The 20,805-nt window shown below is 42.4% G+C and overlaps 1 long non-coding RNA gene across 4 annotated transcripts in view; it reads left to right on the forward strand.

Annotated features, from left to right (window-relative positions):
- Positions 1 to 20,805, forward strand: part of LOC149124729 (uncharacterized) — a 315,134-nt gene that overhangs the window by 192,595 nt on the left and 101,734 nt on the right. The window lies entirely within an intron of this gene.

Genomic DNA, 20,805 nt, shown 5'->3' on the forward strand with positions numbered 1-20,805 from the left:
TTATTTGGTACCTTTCCAATTTCTTGATATAGGCACCTATTGCTATAAATTTGCCTCTCAATACTGCTTTTGCTGTATCCCATAAGTTTTGATATGTTGTGTTGTTGTCTTCATTTACTTCCAGAAAGTTTTTGATTTCTCTTTTGATTTCTTGAATGACCCAGTGTTCATTCAGGAGCATGTTGTTCAGTCTCCATGTGTTTGCATACTTTCTGGGGTTTCCTGAGTTGCTAATTTCCAGCTTCATCCCGCTGTGGTCTGAGAAGCTGCATGGTATGATTCTAATTCTTTTAAATTTGCTGAGACTTGCTTTATGGCCTAGTATGTGATCAATCCTAGAGAAGGTTCCATGCGCTGCTGAGAAGAATGTGAAGTCTGTAGATGTAGGGTTGAAAGTTCTGTAGATATCTGTTAGATCCATTTGGGCAATAGTGTCAATTAAATCTGCTGTTTCCTTGTTGATCTTCTGTCCGGATGATCTGTCTATTTCTGAGAGTGGAGTATTGAAGTCCCCCAGTACTATTGTATTGGAATCTAAATCTCCCTTTAAGTCCCTTAACATATCTTTTAAATAGACCGGTGCCCTGTAATTAGGTGCATATACATTTATAATAGTTACATCTTCCTGTTGAATTGAACCCTTAATCATTATATAGTGTCCCTCTTTGTCTCTCTTAACAGTTTTTGTATTAAAGTTTATTTTGTCTGATATTAATATGGCTACACCTGCTTTTTTTTGGTTTCTATTGGCATGGAATATCTTTTTCCAACCTTTCACTTTCAGTCTGCATGCCTCTTTGTTAGAGAGATGTGTTTCTTGTAGGCAACAAATAGTTGGGTTGTGTTCTGTGAGCCAGTCAGCTAAACGGTGTCTTTTAACTGAAGAATTCAGACCATTAATGTTCAATGTGACAATTGATACGTAGTGACTTTGCCCTGCCATTTTCCCGGAAATATTTTCTAGTATATGCTTTGAGCTTCCCATGCTCTTTTACTGGTAGGTGTTCTTCCTTTCCCTTCTTTCATATTGATGGCCGTGTTTCTGTGTTTCTGAGTGTAGCACATCTTTAAGTATCTTTTGCAGGGCTGGACGTGTGGCCACAAAGTCTTTCAATTTCTGTTTGCTATGAAAGGTCTTTATTTCACCTTCATTCACAAATGAGAGCTTGGCAGGATATAATATTCTGGGCTGGCAATTTTTCTCTCTTAGCACCTGTGCTATGTCTCGCCATTCCCTCCTAGCTTGTAGGGTTTCTGATGAGAAGTCAGCTGTGAGTCTGATTGGAGATCCTCTGAGAGTAATCTGACGTTTCTCTCTTGCACATTTTAGGATCTTTTCTTTATGTTTCACTGTGGTAAGTTTAATTACCACGTGTCGTGGTGAGGATCTCTTTTGGTCATGTTTATTGGGGGTTCTATGAGCTTCCTGTACTAGGATATCTCTGTCCTTCTCCAAACCTGGAAAGTTCTCTGCTAGTATCTCACTAAAAAGGCCTTCCAATCCTTTCTCTCTCTCCATGCCTTCAGGAACTCCTAGAACTCGAATGTTGGTTTTTTTAATAGTATCCTGTAGATTCCCAACAATATTTTTCAGGTTTCTAATTTCCTCTTCTTTTCTTTGGTTTGACTGTATGTTTTCCTGTGCTCTATCTTCTAAGTCCGATATTCTCTCTTCTGCTTCACCCATTCTGTTTTTAAGGCTTTCTAATGTGTTTGTCATTTGATCTATTGAGCTCTTCATTTCATTTTGATTTCTCTTGACTATTACACTTTCCTGTTCTACTAGTTTCTGAGTTTCATTTTGACTCTTCCTTAAAATTTCATTTTCACGAGAAAGATTTTCAATCTTGTCCATTAAGGATTTCTGTAGTTCAAGGATTTGCTTTTGAAAACTTCTAAATGTTCTTATCATAAATTTTTTGAAATCCGTATCTTGCATTTCTTCTATCTCATCATCTTCATACTCTTGGCTTGGGGTGTTTTGCTTATTTGGAGGCATCATAGTGTCATCGTTCATCTTGCTCCCTCTATTTCTGTGTTTGTTACTCAGCATAGTTAATTCTTCTTGCGTCACTGTGCGCTTTTTTTTTTCTTTTTTTTTTTTTTTTATACTGTGTCCGTGTTAAGTGGACTGCCTGCTGTTGGAGGAGCCTTGGAGGCTTGAGATGGGTGCGGCCTGAGAGCTCTGCCTGGTTCTTCCAGGTTAAGGGTGTGCAAAGGTGACACCCTCAGGTTATGCGTGGTAAATCTCTCTCTTTTTATTTATTTATTTATTTTATTTATTCAGGGGGTAAGTAACACTGCAGGGCAGGGCTGTGCAGAATTGATGGTATTTAGCTTCCAGTCTTTGGCTCCTCTGGACTCCCACTGGGTTGCCTAGGCTACTGAATTGTAGTGACTCAGTTCCTTAACTCTCCCCCACTGATATGTAAATCCAAAGAGGAGGCCTGCTCTTTGTCTCTTGGGAATTCTTCAAGTCTTGCAGGCTTGTAACCTTTGCAAGGTTAGGGGGAAGAGAAACCCTGAAGCTTTTTTTTTTCCTTCTTTCCGGTAGTGAGTTTGCTGCACTTTCCGGCCCCCCTCTAGATTCTGACCCCCGTTTCCCCACCAATGTCTCGGGTTATTGAGCTCACCTCCCCTTCCAGCGCCGATGTGTGGACTCGGAGCCCTGAGCGTCTCAAGTCTCCCCGCTGTTTTCTGTGTGGCGTGCACTCTCCTTGGAGCACTGTCGTGCAGACCCTGGGGCTTCTGCGGCTGGGTCCCGCGACTTTGCTTCCGTGTGGTGGGCGACCTTGTTCTCCCAGTAGGTCGTCCGATTCACGCCTGCTCCATTCAGAAGGGTTTCCCCTGCAATTTTTGTTTGGTTCTATTTTCTGCGGCTACCGTAACTCCCCTTTTATTAAACTAAATTTTCCCGGACTATCGGTGCGCGCCCTCACTATTCCGCCATCTTCAGTCCTTTTCAATTCTAATGTCACTGCCTTTCAGGCCAAAGGATGGGAGACTGTGACATTGGACTTGGTCCTTGGGCCACGTACCTTGCAGGCTTCTGGAGCAGGAAGCCCTCACTGTTGGAGATGCCTGCTTGCCTGTCCTTGATTGTGAGGGGCAACAGAGCAGGAAAGAATAATGTGGCTTTCCAGGCTGTGAAAACAATTGTGTCCTCCATGCATTTCTAGGTTGAATGATGATGCAAATTAGGGCTTTAGTTTATTCTTCAGGGCGAAGTCCCCAAGCCCTTGAGTTACCTTGATAATATGTCATCATTATTTCTTAATACCCAGTAAGAGCTCTGTCCTGCTCCCTTCTTAATTAAAGAAGTCCAAAGCATTTGAAATAAAATTACATTCTGCAATCTCATCTCCTACCCACACCCAACTCTGCCCCCTTCCCATCTCAGTGTAGAGAAGGATCAGAAGTTGAAAGACAAACAGAAGAATTAATTTCACATTCATTTAATCAGTGTTTATTGAGCATCTACTAGATATCTGGAAGATTTTGGAAGAGTCCTACTTCTCCATGGTAGGTCCTAGGAAGAAGCAAAGCTGGTGAACCTGAATTTCATTTCAGATCCAACTCTATGACCTGGGTAAATTAATCTCTCAGTTGCCTTAAATGCTGATTTGAGATTATAGGGCTTATACTTGAAGTTTTTACACATACTTTTGGGCCGGTATAGTGGTGCAGCTGGTTAAGCGAGTGCTCATGTTGTTGCATCTCATATGGGAGCTCTGATTTGAGTCTTGGTTCCAATTAGCAGGTAGCTTCCAATCCAGCTCCCTGATAACCTGCCTGGGAAGTTAGCAGATGCTGGTCCAACTACTTAGGTTGCCAACACTCATGTGGAAGACCAGGATTGATTCCTGCCTCCTGGCTTCAGCCTTGCCCAGTGCTAGCTCTTGTAGCTATTTGGGGGAGTGAACCAACAGATGGAAGATCTTTCTCTCTCCCCATCTTTTTCTGTCGCTCTTCTTTCAAATAAATGAATACATTTTAAAAACATAGAGAAATACTTTATGTACGATGTATGTAGCATAGAGACTTTCCCTTAATGGATGTTCAACAAATGTTGGGACTACACCGTCTGTCCCCTTTCCTCCTCTTCTTTTCTCCTTCCTGCTCAGGTGCAGAGATAATGAAGATAACTAAGACAGAAAAATCCCTTATTCATGAGGGACCAGTCTGGTGGGAAATGGATTTGTATAGAGATAAACTCTAATAAAATGGGAGAAATCTACAGAGGAGGATGAGCAGTCCACACTGGAAGCCCAGCAAAGGAAGTGGCCGATTTTCTAATAAAGTCAACCTGAAAAGACTCCAAAAGGAGGACAGTTATAGTTCCTTATCTTACAGAGAAGAAAGCTCAGGCTCAGGGGATCATGTGACTGGTTCAAGGTCATCGCGCAATGGTGGCAGAGCTGGGAGTAGAACCCAAGACTCCAGATGTACAGCTTGGTACTGTGTCATGCAGAATATGGGACAGTCACTGAAATAGGAAAGAATAAATATTTCACGTCCAACAACAAAGTGCAGTAGCTGGAATTAGGGTACACCGATCTAGAAGCTGGAAGAGATGTCCAGGCTGAAGGACTCGGGGAATGGCCTTGTCTTGGCAGAGCCAGTTCTGCCTTTGGGAACTTGAGTATAGTTCATGCTCCAATGATCACCACATCCCCTCAGAAAGTGGGTGTTCTGTCCCAGAAGTCGAACTAAGAATAATTTTTGCAGGACGAGTCGTTCTAAAGAAGGGCATGGTTAACAGAGCTGGGAGGAGAAAAGGTATGTCCTTGACACTGGGAACCACCAGGGAGGACACTGTGAACTTCAGCAGCGACAGGGAAACTGCCGGTTGAAATAAAACCACTTCGAATCTAGGGTGAGAACTTCATTTCATTGTGATCCCAGTTAAGGCTTTGGATTTTGTCACTTTTCAGTAAGTTTCTAAAAAACATCCATGCCTAAGGAATTGCCCTGAGACCCTGAGCAGGGTCCTGAAATATAGAGAGAACGGAGTGCTCCAGAGCTCAGCGGTCAAAGGGTAGGAAGCAGGCACAGAAATCCATGGATGCGGCTTTCACACTGTTGCAGTCAGTTGCAGGATTAGCCTGAGAAATTGGGAATATATTTATATAAATCCTCCCTAGCCCACCAACATTTCAGTCTCATTGAGTGTTTTAAACTCTAGAGCACAAGAGAAGCAGTAGATGAAATTTTGGGGGGGTGGGTGTTAGAAATGGGAAGCAGTAGCAACAATCATCACCCACTTGGCTCTTAATCTCCTGCTCCTGGCTCCAGTATTATAAAGGATATGATCAAAATTGAGCTGAACCTGAAAGCAGTAACAGAACGAAGATATGTTACACGGTATACTAACTCCTCAACTGGAGTGTTGCTTTTTCATGGGGCTTTCCATTCCCACTGTTTTCCTGGAACAACACTTGAACTTAGCCAAATGGTGAGGAAGCGATTTTCCTGGAACAAAAATAGGCAAAGGCTCTCATCAGAAGACAGATTTTTTTAAAAATTTTTTAGAAGATTTACTTTATTTATTTGAAAGACAGAGTTACAGAGAGAGAGGTAGAGAGAGAGAGAATCTTCCATCTGCTGGTTCACTCCTCAAGTGGCTGCAATGGCTTGAGATGAGCCAATCTGAAGCCAGGAGCCAGCAGAATCATTCAGGTCTCCCATGTGAGTGCAGGGAACCAAGCACTTGGGCCATCCTCTGCTGCTTTCCCAGGCACATTAGCAGGGAGTGGGATTAGAAGTAGAACAACTGGGACCTGAACCAGTGCCCATATAGGATGCCAGCACTACAGGTGGGGCTTTAACCTGCTGTGCCACAGTGCCTGCCTAGAATGGGGATCATTTTTATTTTAAAAATTTATTTTTGCTTAGGGTCAGTGTCTAATTATTATTATTGACCATAGTGTTTATTTTATTTAAGAAGTCAGTGTTTAATAACAGAAATAAAAATATGTCTCTGACTAGGTTTTGCTGATTCTTGTGAGTATCTCTTTTGAGAAGCAGAATGGCTGAGAGAGAGAGAGGGACAGACAGACAGACAGAGACAGACAAGAATGAGAACCCATCCTCTGATTCACGCCCACAATGTTTGCAGTATCTGGGGCTGGGCCAGGGCCAAGGCTGGAAGCTGGAAACTCAATCCAGATCTCCCTGTGGGTGGCAGGGACTCAACCACTTGAGCCATCATTACTGCCTCCCAACGTTCACATTAGCGGGAAGCTGGAACCAGGAGCCAGAACTGGGAGCCAAGTCCAGGCACTTTGATGTGGGACATGGGCATCTCAACCAACTTCTCAACTGCTAGGCTGAGCATCTGCTCTATCAGTACATCTTAGGTCAAAGCATACTTGTTCTCTAAGTCTTAAATACAAGAGAATTTAATGTTTGCTTCTTTTTTTTCTAAGGGGAACAAGAAAATAATACCGTGTCTTTTGGGAAAATGTCCAACGTTTAAGCCATTTCTACTGTACAATTCATTGTGTCTCAAAGCTGCATCATTGAAGTGAGAACTTGAAGAACCCTATGTATACCCTTGTTCTTTTGGCTTCCTCAGCAAAAAGGCAAAGAGAGCAGGGCTGTCTGCCTTCAGCCACCTTCTCTCTGCATCCAGCTACATTTAGGCCAGGATTTCCATGGCTTTTTCAATGCTTCTTTCCTCCCAGTATGCTCCTGTATACCTGATTGCCTTATAGAAAAATGTGGCAGAGCCCCATGCTTTGGCAATTCCAATGCTCTTAGGAAATTTGATCAGAGGCTGTGGAAATTCCCTGATGTTCTGCATTGCTTGGGTGTTATCTAACATGACAGGTGAAAATGGGAACCTTTCAGACCTCCTTCTGACTCCCATAGGACTGGCAGCCTGTGGTGTCTATGCAGATTGTGAATGCCTGAGGAGGTTGCACTTCCTCTCATTGCCATCATCTTGGGAAAATCAGGCTGAGGAGGTAAAAGTCAGTACAATACGTGCAAAAGCAGTGCTAAGATGCAAGGGAATGGGCTGTACCACTGAGGACTTGGGCAACACACTTGGGTCTTCTGAGCATGAGCATGAGTTCTTCAGCTGCAGAATTGGGCAAGAACGCTCACCTGGCTTGCCCACTCTGAGAATAAAAGCTAGATAGATGAAAGAGCTTTGAAAAGGTGAAGGTGAGTGTTTGAAAGCCAGCTGATGCTAAATTCTGGAGGAGCTCCTTGGAAATTATTTTTGATCTGTATAAAAAGCAGATATTTAGTGTGATGCATATGGCTAGCACCTGTCACAAGCCTGATGCTACACATCTTCCTGTATTTTCTTCCCCTTAATTCCAGCCCCCAGCCTCTGTCTCTCCATGCATCTCTTCCTCTGGTCTTGGTGGATTTTGTGGGTGCTTTGGAGCTGCAGGGAATGAGTTCATACAATCAAATAGAATATTTCTAAGCACACGCAGGAAATTATTCCCAATCTCCAAATTGGTTGTAAGACATTGTGCTTTCCTGAGACTCGGGCAGTACTTGAGTATACAGGGGAAAAGGAGAAAGGGCAACACTAGCACATTTTAGTTGCATCAGGCAAGGGAGAAGGTACACAGAAAATGCTGCCCTTTGATTACGTGGGGAAAGATGGAAAATCAATATGAAAATGGCACAAAAGAGAAGGATTTGCAGGCTGTTTTCTTACTTTGGTTGCCACAAAGAAGGTCAATGGCACTCAGACATTTGGAGGTGGCACCTCTTAAAGGATAGGAACCCCCCAGGGACAGAGGCCTGGTTCTGATCTCACTTTGCCACTGACAGATGACCTGCTGCTGAGAGGCTGTTAACGTCACACCTCCTCAGTTTTCTTGTCTGCAAAAGAGGGTGTAAAACAAGATCTGTGGTCTCCAACACCCTTTACCCGCAGCAGAAAGCTGCTTCCGGTCTTGACCTTTCAGTCCCTCTTGTGTGTGTCCATTGGTTACTTTGTTTTGTCCCCTTGAACTCCTCAGTTCTTCCCGCCATCCATCCTGCTATAGCAGGAAGACTTGTCCTAACCCTGTCTGTCCTGTGGAACTGGTCCTGGGACTAGCTGGGTAGTTCCTCACTTCAATTGCTTGTAGGCTGTATGTGAGTATGTGTTTATAAGAAAATGTGTGTGTATGTGTGTGAGATTGTATGTGTATGTGTGGCTGTGAGGGAGTATATGTGTGTGTGAGACTGTGTGTGTGAGATTGTGTGTGTCTGTGAGTATGAGTGCATGTGTGTGTTGGGTGAGCCTGAGATGACTTCTCTTCCCTAATGTCTCACCAATGCCCACATTTTGCCATTGACCATTTGTTCCTTCCCCTTTGTAAGATACTTTTTTTAAAAATTAAACTAGGAGAGCAATTACTCAGGGTGAATCAGTCATTAAATCTTTCCTGATAATAGGTTTTGGGAGGGGTAGAGGGAGATTGAAGGGAAACAACCCCTTTGTGCTTTAGCACAAAGCTGGTGTCATAAGCTGTGACATGACACAGTGACATCTCTCACCCTCACTTCTCAAGCTGTATTGCACCCATGTAGAAACCAACAGTTTGCTGTTATCCCAGCATATGTGCTTCCCATATCCAAGCTCGTAGGGGTAAAATATGAAGTCAGAGCAGATCTCAGCTCATAGCAACTGTTTTCTGTGCTTGGGATTTGAATAATTTTTAATTAAAATGTGCATTATCAGTAGTCGCTTTATGAAATAAATTCCCACAAATTTTCTTAAGGCAACTCTGGTACAACAAACGTGGGAGCCTCTGAAAATCTCATGATCATAGGTAAAAGGACCTGCTCTTTTCTATCTGTGAAGTTTATGGGTAGAACATTATTGTAATTTGCTATTGCCCTTGTCCTTCCTCTTGTATTCTAATACTCAGTAGCATGATAAGGAGCAAGGGAATTAATTTTCAAATATTAAGCAAGTTACTCAAGGGAACTGCACTTTCTGGGGGCAGCAGTTGGCACATCTCTTTCAGGAAGCTACTCTGTGGCTGACAGCTTGCTTGGCACAATTCCATTGAAGTCCTTTGGTGATGGAAAATGGGGCTGACAGGATCCAAGTGGCTGGATTCCAGACAGGCCAGTAAGGGCAGCAGTCTGAACCAGGGAGAATGAGGTCTGAGAGTTGCATCAGTTGTTATACATATCCAGTTTTATGTCAGCTTCTCATTACTGTAATGTAACACTCAAAGCAGCTAACTTATAAAGAGAAAATATTTATGAGTATTTAACTCACAGCTTGAGAGGGTTAAATTCAAGATTACATGGCCTCTGGTTTGGGTGGTGGATGGTGATGGCAGAGTATGTATGGAGGAAGATCACATGATGAACCAGGGAATAGAGAGAGACAGGGCCCCAAATCGGGCTTTTATAGCAACCCTCTCATGAGAACTTGCAAGGGTGTGTTCCAGTGATCTAAGGACCTCCTCCTAGGTCACACCTCTTATAGATTCGACTACCTCCCAATATACCATTGTGAGGATAAAGCTGTTAACACCTAGATCTCTGGGAAATACCCAATAGTTTAGTATACCTACACCGTGGCACTGTTATAGAAAAGGGGATGAAGCTAAAGAGTAATTTAGGGGAAGTATATTGAAAGCAGTATGAAAAATTCTACACGAGGATATGGGATGACAGTGATCACCTCTACAAACCCTTACATGAAAACCTACTTAACCGGCACCGCGGCTCACTAGGCTAATCCTCCGCCTTGTGGCGCCGGCACACAGGGTTCTAGTCCCGGTCGGGGTGCTGGATTCTGTCCCGGTTGCCCCTCTTCCAGGCCAGCTCTCTGCTGTGGCCCAGGAATGCAGTGGAGGATGGCCCAGGTGCTTGGGCCCTGCACCCCATGGGAGACCAGGATAAGTACCTGGCTCCTGCCAACGGATCAGCGCGGTGCGCCTGCTGCAGCGTGCCGGCCACAGCGGCCATTGGAGGGTGAACCAACGGCAAAGGAAGACCTTTCTCTCTTTCTCTCTCTCTCACTGTCCACTCTGCCTGTAAAACAAACAAACAAACAAACAAAAAAACCTACTTAATTTATAGAGCTGTGCCTATTGGGAGGTCTGAGCCCCAGCTTCCCAGGTGTTAAGGAATTCCCTATGTTGATATGATGGAAAGCATTTTAACTACAGAAGTTCAGGTTTCAAGAGAAAGGAGGTGGAAGTAGATGATGTAGACGAGAGAGTATGTCTTATTTGGCTCATATGCCCAGTAACTCAAGCCCAAATCCATAACATCTTTTCCCACAGTCCCAGCTGCTGCATCAATGAATTTGATCTGCATATAAGAATAATATGAGAGCTGGACGAGGTCCTAATAATCATCCAGCTCAATGGCTTTCAAATTTCATTTGGCAAGAGAAATGCTTCTTCTAATGACATCTTATATAGAAGTCCAGTGAATGGATCCATTCAAAGCAGACCTTGTTTCTTTGAAGTGGTATTCTGGAGCCTGGCCTATTTGCTCACCTATATAAGCCCTGAACCTCTCAAAGCAGTCATATGGGTGGTAAATGACACAGTGGAAATGGGAATCCAGGCTCCTGACTGTTAAATTTAGCAACTTTACATTGCTCTAATGTGTTACTCAAGGTTTTCTAAGGAAAGAACCAGCTGTAGATAGATAAATATAGATATAATGATTGATTGAGATAAATGCGATGATAGATTTACTATGAGAGATTGACTCACATGCTTATGGAGGCTAAGAAGTCCCTGGTTCTGCCTTCTTTAAGTCGGCTCAGGAAAGCCAAGTAGTGTCATTACAGTCCAAACCCAAAGGCTGGAGAACTAGGAGTTCCAGTGTCCAAGGTCAGGAGAAGATGGATGTCCCTGTTGCAATAGATAGCAAAGTAACCCTTCTTCCATCTTTTGTTCTATCTGATCCCTAGTTTCTAGGTCTTCTGTTGGAACAAGTTCATAGTGTGAACACTGTGTTACTCGGATTTCCATTATGTTAACTAAAATACCCAAGAGGGATACTTAGGAAGGGAGAAGTTTATTTCAACTTACAATTTTGGAGGTTCACAGTCCAAGATCAGGAGGCCCATCAATTTAGGAACCTGGTGAAGCTGGGGATTGTAGAGGGTAGATCACATGGAAGGCAAAGGATCAGAGAGAGAAAGGAAGCACATCATTCTCAGGTAGCTAACCCTCTCATGAGAGCTACCTTCTGAGGGTGCACTTCCAATGACCAAAGGACCACACATCAGGCTTACTTCCCAGATACCATAATTAGATCAAGCCTCCACTCATAATCCATCAACTGTTAGCACAAAACTTTAGAGTTTAAATATCTGCATGAGTTTGGGGGTCCAAATCCTTCTCAAGTAATCACAAACTCCAAGGCTAGCTCAAGATCTAATGTGAGACTGGAGGCCCCAAGGCTTAGGGCAGGGGTTATTTGAGTATAGGATCTGAAATGGCAGGTGAATGTGAGATAGCATAATTCATACTTTAAGGAACATTGGCATATATGAGAGGACTTTAAAAAAGTTCATGGAAAATGAATATTGGTACCAGTGTTTTGTATAGGGGTTAAGAGGCTGCTTGGGATACCTACATTCCATACTGGAGTACCTGGGTTTAAGTCCTGGTTCCACTCCTGATTCTAATTTTCTGCTAATGCACACCCAGGCAGGCAGCAGGTAATGGCTCAAATGATTGGGTCCCTGACACCCATATCAGAGACAAAGATTGAGTTCTTGGCTCCTGGCTTTGGTCCAGCCCACCCCAGCTGTTGAAAGCATTTGGGAAGTGAACCAGCAGATGGATCCTCTTATCTGCCATTTAATCAATTTTTTTTTATTTTCCTTCTTTTTTTATTTTTATTTTTTAATTTTTTTTTAACTTTTATTTAATGCATATAAATTTCCAAAGTACGACTTATGGATTACAATGGCTTCCCCCCCATACCGTCCCTCCCACTCACAACCCTCCCCTTTCCCACTCCCTCTCCCCTTCCATTCACATCAAGATTCATTTTCGATTATCTTAATATACAGAAGATCAGCTTAGTATACATTAAGTATGGATTTCAACAGTTTGCTCCCACACAGAAACATAAAGTGAAAAATAATAGATGATTTTTTTAAATGATGATGAAATCAGAGCAGACCTATTGTCATGTTTAATCCCAGTGAGAGTCAAGTTGGGAATTGATAATTTCTTTTTTTTTTTTTTTTTTTACAGAGGATCGGTTTAGTATGCATTAAGTAAGGATTTCAACAGTTTGCACCCACATAGAAACACAAAGTGAAATATATTGTTTGAGTACTCGTTATAGCATTAAATCTCAATGCACATCACATTAAGGATAGAGATCCTACATGAGGAGTAAGTGCACAGTGACTCCTGTTGTTGACTTTACCAATTGACACTCCTGTCTATGGCATCAGTAATCTCCCTATGCTCCAGTCATGAGTTTCCAAGGCTATGGAAGCCCTCTGAGTTCTCTGACTCTTATCTTGTTTAGACAAGGTCATAGTCAAAGTGGAGGTTCTCTCCTCCCTTCAGAGAAAGGTACCTCCTTCTTTGAAGACCTGTTCTTTCCACTGGGATCTCACTCGCAGAGATCTTTTGCCAGAGTGTCTTGGCTTTCCATGCCTGAAATACTCTCATGAGCTTTTCAGCCAGCTCCGAATGCCTTTAGGGCTGATTCTGAGGCCAGAGTGCTATTTAGGACATCTGCCATTCTACGAGTCTGCTGAGTATCTCACTTCCCATGTTGGATCACTCTCCCCTTTATTTACTCCATCAGTTAGCGTTAGCAGGTACTAGACTTGTCTATGTGCTCCCTTTGACTCCCAGTCCCTTCACCATGACCAACTGTGAACTGAAACTGATCACCTGGAACAGTGAGATGGCATTGGTACATGTCACCTTGATGGGATTGAATTGGAATCCCCTGGTATGCTTCCAACTCCACCACTTGGGGCAAGTCAGCCTGAGCATGTCCCAAATTATACATCTCTTCCCTCTCCCATTCCCACCACCATGTTCAACAGGGATCACATTTCAGTTAATTTTCAACACTTAAGAATAACTGTGCATCAATTACAGATCTAAACCAGTCATATTAAGTAGAACAGATAAAAAAAACTACTAAGAGGGATAATGTATTTAGTTGTTCATTAACAGTCAGGGCTATGCTGATCAAGCCACCATTTCCCATAGTGTCCACCTCACTCCAACAGGTTTCCCTCTTGGTGTTCAGTCAGTCGTCACCGATCAGGGAGAACATATGGTATTTGTCCCTTTGGGACTGGCTTATTTCACTCAGCATGATGTGTTCCAGATTCCTCCATTTTGTTGCAAATGACTGGATTTCGTTGTTTCTTACTGCGGTATAGTATTCTAAAGAGTACATATCCCATAATTTCTTTATCCAGTCTATCGTTGATGGGCATTTAGGTTGGTTCCAGGTCTTAGCTATTGTGAATTGAGCTGCAATAAACATTAGGGTGCAGACCTCTTTTTTGTTTGCCAATTTAAATTCCTTTGGGTAAATTCCAAGGAGTGGGATGGCTGGGTCGAACGGTAGGGTTATCTTCAGGTTTCTGAGGAATCTCCAGACTGACTTCCATAGTGGCTTGACCAGTTTGCATTCCCACCAACAGTGGGTTAGTGTCCCTTTTTCCCCACATCCTCGCCAGCATCTGTTGTTGGTAGATTTCTGCATGTGAGCCATTCTAACCGGGGTGAGGTGAAACCTCATTGTGGTTTTGATTTGCATTTCCCTGATTGCTAATGACCTTGAACATTTTTTCATGTGCCTGTTGGCCATTTGGATTTCCTCTTTTGAAAAATGTCTATTGAGGTCCTTGGCCCATCTCTTAAGTGGGTTGTTGGTTTTGTTTTTGTGGAGTTTCTTGATCTCTTTGTAGATTCTGGTTATTAACCCTTTGTCTGTTGCATAGTTTGCAAATATTTTTTCCCATTCTGTCGGTTGTCTCTTCACTCTCCTGACTGTTTCTTTTGCAGTACAGAAACTTCTCAATTTGATGCAATCCCAATAGTTGATTTTGGCTTTGACTGTCTGTGCCTCCCGGGTCTTTTCCAGAAATTCTTTGCCTGTGCCAATATCTTGAAGGGTTTCTCCAATGTTCTCTAGTAACTTGATGGTGTCAGGTCGTAGATTTAGGTCTTTAATCCATGTTGAGTGGATTTTTGTGTAAGGTGTAAGGTAGGGGTCTTGCTTCATGCTTCTGCACGTGGAAATCCAATTTTCCCAGCACCATTTATTGAATAGACTGTCCTTGCTCCAGGAATTAGTTTTAGATCCTTGATCAAATATAAGTTGGCTATAGATGTTTGGGTTGATTTCTGGTGTTTCAATTCTGTTCCATTGGTCTATCCATCTGTTTCTGTACCAGTACCATGCTGTTTTAATTACAACTGCCCTGTAGTATGTCCTGAAATCTGGTATTGTGATGCGTCCGGCTTTGTTTTTGTTGTACAAGATTGCTTTAGCTATTCGAGGTCTCTTGTGCCTCCATATAAATTTCAGCACCATTTTTTCCATATCTGAGAAGAAGGTCTTCGGTATCTTGATTGGTATTGCATTGAATCTGTAAATTGCTAAAAGCAAAATAATTTATGCATGGATTTCAAAATTTTTTGCACCAAAGTAAACATTTTTAACTCAGGTTTTCCCCAAAATTTTTGAAGTACTCTTGTGTGTTATTTGATTATTTTTTAGAAGTGAGAATTAAAAGAATAAAAGAGGAAATAATATGTAAAACAGAACAGCTAGAGGTGACAATATCGAAGTTGGATGCTGAACCAGTTCTTTGAGAAAATCTGACCCAACTGCATGTCCACTGACGAAGCAGTGGTGGGGAACCCCTTTTTTGCCAAGGGCCATTTGGATCTTTATAACTTCATTCATGACCCATACAAAATGACCAAATTAACAGTTGGGCTGCTATAGATGTACTGAATTTCAAGTCCCACCTAAAGTTGCCTCGGCAGGGCCAGAACAAATGATTTTTTGGGCCTTACACAGTTCATAGGTCAGACATTCTCCACCCTCTTCAAGAACCTTTGCAACTATTTCTCTTCCCATTACCACTGCAAAATAAACACCGGCCTTCCTCTAGTGAAGAATGCCTGTTACCAGTAATATCCACATTTTTGTCGTGGGGAATCTGGCTCTAACTGATTGGATCTTTTCTAAAGCTGGCCTCATACATTGGAAGAAGGCAGTCATCCATAGAACTTTCCTCTGGGTCTCTCGAATTGTGTGAGGTCCCAGCATTGGTAACACCCTCACCATTATGAAACATCTCTGTAAGTTCTCAGTCTCAAACTGTCTTTTCTCCAAAAGGAGTGTCTTGGAGGGAAACGATGATGGAATAAAAATGAACCAGGACTGGAGGAGGGCACCATGGAGGAGTGGCTGCATCAGCAATCCTTCTGAGTCAGGTACTCTGAATGTACCTTTGAGTCAAGATTGCCAGGTATGGTTGAGGTAGACAGAACTGAGTTGTACCTTGGCAGAGGGTGTGTTATGGCATGAAGTCCAGATCAGATCTTCATGCTGAAGGGGACCTCTTTGGCAACAGAGTTTCCAAATACCTGTGTGAAAGCCTTTCCAAGCCAACTTTCCTTTCTGCAGTTCAGTATCTGGCCACCAGACTGGCCTTTAGCAGAGGTTTCCTGGCTACCTAGACCTAGGACACCCTAGAAAGAGATAGCAGGGAGGTCTCTGGCACTGTTAGGGACCTTCATTGCCAGCTGTAGTTGTCTGTTCCAGCTATTCCCTTCCCTTTGAAGGGATGCAGTGTACAATGGGTCTAATAGAGCCCTAATTGAATCATTAACACATCAGCCATTAGCGGATGCTAATGAGGGAATTCAGGGGATTACAGCATCAATTATCAAGGTTGACTTTTGAATGTGGCTCTGCCAACATTGGATTCTTGTGAGAGTCTTTAGAAAGTGTGACAGAGGGAAGAGAGCCATATGCACTTGATGTGACTGTGTCCTACCTGTACCTTGGATGAGTGCTTATAGATGCCCACTTCTGTGTGACTGCACAAAACAGGTGCACCTGGAGATGGAAAATGTGTTCACCTCAAAGACCTTACAGCTCTCACCCGGGTCTTCACACCCTCCTGAAAGCTCTTGTGCTTCTTTGCCCTGCTGCTTCCTCTCCCACTTCACTGCTCTCTGTGAGCCTTGTCACCTCATTTGTGGTCTTGCTTAACATCTTTTTTTTTCAACTTTTATTTAATAAATATAAATTTCCGAAGTACAACTTTTGGATTATAGCAGCCCCCCCCCAACCTCCCTCCCACCTGCAACCATCCCATCTCCCACTCCCTCTCCCATCCCATTCTTCATCAAGATTCATTTTCAACTATGTTTATATACAGAAAATCAACTTAGTATATACTAAGTAAAGATTTCAACAGTTTGCACCCACACAGAAACACAAAGTATAAAGTACTGTTTGAGTAGTAGTTTTACTGTTAATTCGCATAGTACAACACATTAAGCACAGAGATCCTGCATGTGGAGTAAGTGCACAGTGACTCCTGTTGTTGATTTAAAAATTGACACTCTTATTTATGATGTCAGTAATCACCCAAGGCTCTTATCATGAGCTGCCAGGGCTATGGAAACCTCTTGAGTTCACCAACTCCGATCTTATTTAGACAAGGCCATAGTCAAAGTGGAAGTTCTCTCCTCCCTTCAGAGAAAGGTACCTCCTTTGATGGCTGGGATCTCACTCATAGGGATCTTTCATTTAGGTCATTTTTTTTTCCACAGTGTCTTGGCTTTCTATGCCTGAGAAACTCTTATGGGCTTTTTAGCCAGATCTGAATGCCTTAAGGGCTGATTCTGAGGCCAGAGTGCTGTTTAAGACATCTGCCATTCTATGAGTCTTTTGTGTATCCCACTTCCTATGTTGGATCATTTTCTCCTTTTTAATTCTATCAGTTAGTATTAGCAGACATTAGTCTTGTTTATGTCATCCCTTTAACACTTAATCCTATCATTATGATCAATTATGAACTTAAACTGATCACTTTGACTAGTAAGATGGCATTGGCACATGCTACCTTGATGGGATTGAATTAGAATCCCCTGGCACGTCTCTAGCTCTACCATTAGAGGTAAGTCCGAGTGAGCATGTCCTAAACTGTGCATCTCCTTCCCCTCTTATTCCCACTCTTATATTTAACAGGGTTCACTTTCAGTTAAATTTAAATGCCTAAGAATAATTGTGTGTTTATTCAACCAATGGTATTAAGTAGAACAAAAAATAGTAAAAGGAATAAAATAGTAAATTGTTCCTTGACAGTCAGGATAAAGGCTGATCAAGTCATTGTTTCTCATAGTGTCCATTTCACTTCTACAGGTTTCTTTTCAACCACAATCATTCCTAAGGTCCTGTTATCCGAGTCCTATCATTAATACATAAGTCCTTCAAATTCCAACTTTTAAACATCTCTTGACTTCCTGCCTGCCTTCCTCTCTGCTGTTGCCTTTGTTCAAACGTTTATCATTACCATGACAGTGGGCCCAGGACATATAGGAAACTGATCTCTCCATCTCTAGTTCATCTCCTTTCCTATGTGCAAAACATTTTCCATATCTTTCTAAGAGGGAAGTCAGATTGTGACTCCTTAAAGCCCTTCAGGCACCCCTTTGCTTATGGGATAAATCATAAATTCCTAAATATGGTATGATAGGGTCCCATGCTCTTTGCTTTCCCTCCATCTCCACCTCGCATCCCAGCACTTTCTGCTTTTCCTATTGAGCTGGATCCATAGAGATCTGTCTGCCCTTTCTCCAAAGTGCCCAATGGTTGGGTGCATCTCCTCCCTTTGCACTCGCAGATATGTTAAACTGCTCTGCCACTCCCTCTGAGCCACCTGCAAAACATGTATTTATCTTTTAAACCTTATGTGTAAACTCTAACTCATTCCTTTTGTGTGCTCTGTAAGCATTTCTTTCAGTGCACCTATTTATGCTACATTTACAATGAGTTATTTGTGTCTACTGCTAAATTATGAAGCAATTAAGTGCATCAGTTTTAAATTTGTTTCAGAAAGCTCATGTTGTAGCACCTAGTGTTTGGTGCATCATACACACTCGGTAAGCTACCACTGCTGTTGCATGTCTTCAGGAATGGATTAGCGGACTGATGATGGTTTTCACAGCTCGTTTCGTAGGTCTATATTGACATGTGTTTTATTATCCATTATGGGACTCTTAGTTGTTCACAGTCTAATTACTTAGAGCCCAAAGAGAACTGGCTTAGTTATCAAAACTACCAAATTTCTACCCCAATAGGTTAACACACAGGTTTGGGATCCATGAATATTTTCTGAGATGAGTTAAAATTTGGAAGTCTTTTTGAGCTCCCTGTCCTACTTAACACCTTAGAAGTAAAAGATTTAAGAGATGGACTTACCCTTAGCATCTCCCTGATTGTGACATGGTATGGTTTTGGCTATCAGTTTGGGGTCCCCTAAAGACTCATATACAAAAGGTTTGGTCCCCAGGTGGTGCCATTGGAAGGTAATGGCATTATTAGAAGGTGGGGCCAGATGGAGGTCTTTAGTTTCATTGAAGGTGTGCCTTCCACAGAAGATAGTTCTCTTGTAACCTCCCCCATTTTTCACGACAGGGTTGTTATGAAAGCCTGAGCTTAGGCCACCCACTTTCTTTGCTTCCTGGCTCATCATGTGATCTTGCTGCTGCAAGTGTTCTGACATTGCTTTCTGTTGCCCTCACCAGCACCCAAACCAATGAGGCCATTTGATCTTGGACTTGAACCAAAAACAAACAAATCTCTGTGAGGTAAACAAACCTTTTCTCTTTGTAACTTTAGTTGCCAGATGTTTTTGTTATAGTAATGAGAAGCTGACTGGTGTATAATTGTGGATAGATACTCCAGGTCTCTGCTCATCAACTGAGTCAGGATAGCAAGTGGGAAGAAGTTGCTTTGCAACCCCAAGGAGCTTCACTGTAATAATGCTGAAGCTGTATTTCATTCACTGCCTACCACGTGGCCATGACTATGCTAAATGACTTGGTTAGTGAGTTACCTGTGTACTTGACAGTCACAACAGCCTTGCATAGTGTGTAGTGGTGTGTTCAGACTACCCATGAGAAAATGGAATCCTACGGAAATGATTAAGAGCTAGACCTGGGGCTTATACCAAGATCTGCCACTTCCAGAGCTCTGTCAGTCCGTGGTGATGCTCTGCCTCTACCTTGTGTTGTTCATACAAATCAATCTTCCCATCTGGGAGGAAAGCTCTTTGACTTCATGTCTTCCTTTCTGTCTGTTAGCACTTTACAGTATCCTTGACTGTCCACATATCAGACCCGTCAAGTTGGCCAAAATGACATAAAAATGCGGAGATTAAACTATCACCTGAAGTCAGAAGGCTTACTTCAGCCCCAAACTCATTTAGGTTGGCCATGTCCTTTATTAAATCTCAGAGTCTCAAATGAGGAAATGTCATCCTCAAGAGGGAGGAGACTAAGTGCACTATCTTCCACACATCTGGAAACCTCCCTGGTGCTCAATAGGCACTTGATAAATATTTACAAAATAATATTGTGAAACAGGAACATTTCAGCAGAGTTATTAAAAGGCCACATCTGTTATTTTCCTTCAGCAAACTTCCACCAAGAATAACTTCTCCATAAATGCAGTGGGGAAATCTGTAGCAGAGACCACATGACCATCAGAGTTGGAGGCCTTGGACTTGGAGAACTTGGGTTCCACACCCAGCTTTGGCTTCTGACTTCAACTTCTTGCTAATTCAGACCTTTGAAAGTGGTGGGTTGATGGTTCAAGGACTGGGTTCCTACCATGAATGTAGGAGAACTGGATTGTGTTCCCAAAAGCCTGGCCCAGTCCTGGTCACTGTGGGCATTGAGGGGTTAAGTCAGCAATGGGAGGTCTCTGTGTGTCTGTCTCTCTGCCTTGTGAAAAATAAACAAACCCCAAACAAAAAAATACCAAAATGAACTTATTCTCTCAACTATAGATAAATAGGAATCTAATTGTTATAAAAGCCTAAAATTTCCCCCTAGAATTTGCTATTTTAAAGCATTTATTTGTATTTCTCTGTGCATGAGTTTATACAATTCTTTCCTGAAATGAAAGAAATGATGTCCATACAATGCCACTTAAATCATGCTCTGTTGGTCCAAATGTGGTTTTTAAGTGAAACTGAGATAATTGTGGTATACATCACCTTAAAAAAATCATACAAAGAGCATCTTATCCTGTAACGCAGTTTTTCCCAATGGTAACATCTTGTAAAAATTTAGGGTACAGTATACAAATTGGAACACAGACATTGATAAATTTCACTGATTTTGTTCAGATTTTTCCAGCTTTATTTTTACATATATGTGTGTATTTAGTTCTCTATGATTTTATCACATTTGTAGCTTATGTACTTTTTACCATAATCAGATCCTTCACTTTCTTCATTTTAAAATAAAAAAAAGAGAGACAGATAAGGAGAAAGAGAGAAAGTGCAAGCGAGCGAACTTGTCTTCTCCCTAGATGCCTACATTGTTTGGGCTGGGACAAGCCAAAGCCAGGAACTCAATCTGGGTCTCCCACATGGGTGGCAGGGACTCAACTACTTGAGCCATTACCTGCTGCTCTCCAGGGTCCTCATTAGCGGGAAGCTGGAATCGGAGCTGGAGCCAGGAATTGAACCATTTGATGTGGGATTCAGGTGACTCAATGGATTCTTAACTGCCACTAAACACTAGCCCAATGTTCCCTTTTACAACTGTCTCTCCACCC

Source organism: Oryctolagus cuniculus, chromosome 9 (assembly GCF_051225735.1).
Source record: "Oryctolagus cuniculus isolate XC-2025 breed Fujian yellow rabbit chromosome 9, ASM5122573v1, whole genome shotgun sequence".
NCBI classification, from domain to species: domain Eukaryota; kingdom Metazoa; phylum Chordata; class Mammalia; order Lagomorpha; family Leporidae; genus Oryctolagus; species Oryctolagus cuniculus.